This window comes from Oryzias latipes, assembly GCF_053564925.1.
Source record: "Oryzias latipes strain Hd-rR chromosome 1 unlocalized genomic scaffold, Olatipes_Hd-rR_3.1 chr1_Y".
NCBI lineage: Eukaryota > Metazoa > Chordata > Actinopteri > Beloniformes > Adrianichthyidae > Oryzias > Oryzias latipes.
In genome coordinates, this window is record NW_027616335.1 from 5,152,253 (window position 1) to 5,157,366 (window position 5,114).

General features: G+C 38.4%; 1 long non-coding RNA gene across 1 annotated transcript; it reads right to left on the bottom strand.

Moving 5' to 3' along the window:
* Positions 1–239: 239 nt before the first annotated feature.
* LOC144990361 (uncharacterized) lies at positions 240–2,724 on the bottom strand. The gene is made up of 4 exons (XR_013654345.1): positions 2,508–2,724; positions 2,334–2,410; positions 1,029–1,167; positions 240–315 (listed from the first exon to the last, which is right to left on the bottom strand). It is a non-coding gene; the product is annotated as an uncharacterized LOC144990361 (long non-coding RNA).
* Positions 2,725–5,114: the final 2,390 nt, after the last annotated feature.

The following is a 5,114-nucleotide window of genomic DNA, read 5'->3' on the forward strand; positions in this document are numbered from 1 at the left end:
TCTTAAAAGAGGTTAAGTCTCAGTGCCTCAGTGTGGGGAAGGGACACTACATTATTGTATGGCTCTTTCGAAATTACATTTCAAAATATGTGGCATTTATGGCTCTCTTGGCCAAAAAGGTTCCCGACCCCTGGTCTAGTGGGTCTAGATGACCCAACTCCCAATGTTAAAGTGCATAGGATAGCACAAGGGTTAAATAAGCTCTGAGGGGGAAAAAGTGAAATGAATTTCTAAACCTTACTTTGACTTTTTTGTCGCCTGCATCCTCCTCTAAATATCTTGTTCCTTTTCCATAAAAGAGTGAGGGGGAACCGGCTGAAAAACATAACGCTCATGCTCAGTGTCAATGATGAAGTACTGATGGAGGAATAAATTGTTATATTATTTAGCTTAAAACATGAGATAGATGCAAACTGGAGTTTGATCAATGTTAACTACAATCAAACCAGCTTTTCTTAGAGAAATTCATGTGAAATGATTTTATGCATTGATTTGATTTTCACAGACAGAAGACATTTTAGAAAACTCATAGTTTTGTTGAAATACCGTATTTGTTGACAAACTATCTAAATCTGAAATCAATGGACACATTTTGAAAACTACCAAAAAATAAAACAGAAATAAGAATATGGAAAAGATTGTGTGTTTTTAAAATGACAGAATGATATCCTGGGTCAAATCTGAGATCTTCTGTCAGGGTTTCTTAGGTCAAAGAAACTGTTAGCTGTTATTTTTCTTTCATGAATTCATGGTTTTTTAAAAGTATTTATTTAAAAGAAAATACCCATTTATTGGCAGAATGGTAAAAACATAAGCATGCTGTATGTTTTAAAGTGCCTCACAATGGTTCTAATTTGGACACTGTCTGGTTATGACGAATGTCTGACAGCCAAGAAAAAAACATTTCTGTTAGCGAAACTATGATTGTTTTCATTTACATGAATAATTAAACTAGAACTGTCAAACTCTTTCATTTACAGTTAAAGCCTCCTTAAATCTTTAAGCAAGAATTAGTGGAAAAGAAACACCTTGGGTGCAGTAAGCTCAACTTTTGGGTTATTCTCAATCTCCCACAATCCTTCATTGAAGCCTTTTCTTTTGTTGGGCTTTGCATACTTCTCTTTGTTGAGCAAATACGGGAAGATGTCTTTTGGACCAAGAAACGCTCTGTAAAAAAGAAAATATCAGGTGTGAAAACGCTGTCAGTAGTTTCTGCCTCATCACATAGATGTGTGTGTTTGTGCATGTAAAAATGTTCATTTTAGCAAGAAGACGGTCAATTCTAAGCAGATAAAGGTTAAGTAAAGGAACAACACAGCCAGTTCATATCTGTTGAAGGACATTGAATTTGAAAGACATATTTGCATGTCTTGTTTGCTTCCACATAAAGTATTTGTTACTTTTCTAATAATAAATAATGAGATGCATTGGATACACAAAAAGAGTTTCCTGAGAGTTTTGTTTTTGTATTTGGTACATGGAAAATCCAGGTAAACAGTGCATGACAGAACAAAAATACAAAGAACAGGACACATCTCAAAGATCACTTTCTAATGAATGCAGCTTAGCATCATGTTGTCACTAATACTGCATTCTTATGACTAAGAATCACTTTAATAGCAAATTAAAGTTATGTATTGGTTAGCCTGGTAATTATGTCCAGATCTCCCCACAGAAACTGTAAGATAATATTTCTAAAGTGTCACCTAATGGAAAGAGTCAAAGTATCATGCAGTGAGTCATGCAGTGAACAAATCCAAATCTATTTGACCATGTCATAGTATACACATGTTATATTGCTCTTTGGTTTGACCTCATTTTACATATTGTATTGAAGTGTGGGGAAATACATATGAAACTAATATAATGGCCTTAATTCTATTACACAAGAGAGCTATTCCAAGTATTTACAAAGCTAAAGTTAGAGATCACACAAATGAACTTTTCTTCAATTCTGCTCCTTTCCAATCATGAAAACTTTCAATATTGTACAACAAACATGTAAACATTTTGAAAAATAAATGTTTTCATTAAAGTGAAGAAATAAATGAATGAAATGAAAATGAGTTGTAACAAGTGAAAGTGTGTTTCTAAAGCTCATTTGTGAAAAGAACATCTGTGTCTGAACTGCATTACAAGTAAAGTTTGAGTTTCTGCATTTTGACTTGAACAGAATAAGATTAAACATGAACTGTTCTGAAGTAAAATCATTTTTTCTTCCTTTGAGGTTTAATATTTTGTTGTCACTTAAAAGCAAACTCATAAGCAAGATAAATGTTGTACACTGCTCTACATCAATGGATGCAAAACCATCAAAAGGGCGTTTCACCTACGTTTCAAGGGTGCCAAAGAAAAATATGGGGTACTTGATGTTGGATGGCTTTACAGCCCCATCCGGGACCTCATCGATCTAGAAAGACAACAGTTGATATTCCACACACCGGCGTTTTGCTTTGTTATAAATGATTGAAAAGCGTTGAGCTGTTTTATATTTGCTTTGGACTTACTCTTGCAGGCCAGTGAGGATACCCTTCATTTTAGCAAAAATAAGGTCCGCTGGTTTCCAGTCTCGAGCCGACAGTGAAGATTTGGCACAGAGCATGAGACTGCAGAAACAAAGACAAGAAGATTCATGGCAAGTACACGAAGGAGAACAAGTCTGCATGGGGCAGGAACAAGGTGGCGGCCATCTTGGAGGCTCCAGGGGACGGCACACCTGTGAGGGAAGATGCAAAACAAGCAGAGGAGGAGCAGAATTCATTCGTTCTAAAGGTGGATGGATATGCATCTCAGTCTACACCACGGAAAGGTCTTCTGATGGACAGCGGTGCTTCTGCGCACATTGTGACAGATGAAAAGGCCTTCAGAAGGTTTGACAAAACTTTTCATCCAAAGAATCACGTGATGGAGTTAGCAGATGCCACGAGGAAAACTGGGAGTGTCCTGAAGAAAGGCAACGCCCAGATCGAGACAAAGGAAAGGTGGTGAACTTCACTCTTTCATGTGCTCTGCTGATTCCTGAATACCCACAGAACATCTTGTCTGTGGAGGCTGCAGCTTCTAAGGGAGCAAAATTCCATTTTGAGAAGAGCAACAGCAAGATGATTCTTCCTGATGGAACAACATGCAGCTTGAAGGTAAAAGGCAGACTCTATTACCTGGAGACTGTAGAAAAACCAGATGATGACAATAATGATGAATGTAACACCTGTTTTGATCTAAAAACCTGGCATGAAGTACTGGGTCATTGTAATTATGGTGATGTGCCTTAACTTGAGTCGGTTGTGGATGGCATGAAAATCAGAGAGAAAGCTAAGAAACCAGGTGAATGTGAGATTTGTCTACAAGGCAAATTTACTCAAACCAGAAACCGAGAAGGTGATGCCAGAGCTAAAGCTCCATTAGAACTTGTACACACGGACCTGGGGGGCCCTATTGCACCAGAGTCATTTGAGGGGTACAAGTATGCGATCACTTTCACTGATGACTTTTCAGGTGCTATTTATGTGTACTTCCTAAGAAACAAAAACAAAGCGGTTGAAGCTACAAAACAGTTTTAAGCAGACATAGCACCCTATGGTAAAGTAAAACGTCTCAGATCAGACAATGGGACTGAGTTTATTTCAGAAGAGTATCAGACACTGCTGAGAGACACTACGATAAAACATGAAAGGTCGGCTCCATACTCCCCCCATCAAAATGGGACAGCGGAGAGGAAATGGCGAACAACAATGGCGTGTTTGAAATGGTGAGGTGTATGCTCATAGAATCAGGCTTACCCAAAGAGTTATGGCCTTATGCAGCCAGGATGGCTACAGTGCTAAGAAACCGATTACTGTAAAAGAACAGGGGAGACACCATATTTTCTATTCACTGGTAAAAGACCAGATCTATCCAGAAGGAGAAAATTTGGCTTAGAGTGTATTGTATACAAACAAAACAAGAAAAAGTTAGACTCTAGAGGCAAAAAGGGGATTTTTGTTGGTTTTGATCGACATTCTCCAGCAAACATGGTATTTTTTCCAGAAACCAAGACTGTGCTGAAACACAGACTGATACACTTCATCACAAAAGAAAAGACAGAGAGTCAGACGCAGACTGACACAGAACAAATGGGAGACTTCTTTGTAGAGCACGTACCAGGACCAACCAAAGACATTCAGTCAGAAGCAGAACAGATAAGGACTGACAACCAAGAGACAGACACCAACGTGTAACCCCCGTTACAAATACACTCAGTAATAATAGAGCATTTTACAATGATATAAAAAGGTCAATAAATATTAATAAACAACATGATAAAAACAGTTAAAAGTTGTGGGGATAAAAATATAGTTTCCCTTTTGGCTTTTCCCATCAGGGGTCGCCACAGCGAACGAGTCGCATGGTAAACTTGGCAATGTTTTTATGCCAGATGCCCTTCCTGACGCAACCCTCTTAAAGCAACCGGGCTTGGGACCGGCACAGAAGTAGAGAAGGGAATAGGGAGCAGCCCGGAGTCAAACCCTGGTTTCACGGACGGAAGGCGCCGCAAACCAGCACGAGCTAAACCGGCTCCCGATAAAAATATAAATAGTATTCACATTAATAATTTATAGGTTTTAGTACTATTACTGTTTAAAAAGAGAAATTGTTTTTGTTGTCGATAAAGTTTAAAGTTTTTCAAGAGCCCACCCCAACCTGTGTGGTTCGTAGCGGAGAGAGAGGCCTGTTTAGGGCAGAGACAGCAAGCACGCAAAGCAGAGCAGCCATTAGCTGAAAAACTACGGTGAAAAACTAAAATAACGGTGCAAACCTGTTGTCTAGCCAGACTGGAAGAGGGGTGTGAGCCAAATAAGATTTTATGCCATTACGAGACGAGTTTTGGTGAGTTTTTTTTTGTATTTTGCCTACTTTTGTGGCGTGGGTTTTGCCGTGATGAGGCGAGCCCAGTTGAGAGTGAGACCAATTCAAGTTGTGAAAAGACGACAAAACATTACTTTTGAGTTATTTATAATTTTCTTTGACACTTCGAATGAATGTATTTTATTTGATGTATTTTGGGTATATTTTGTGTGAAAAGAAGCTAATTTTGCAAGTAGAGTTGGATGTATGAAAAAGAAAAAAGAGTGTGA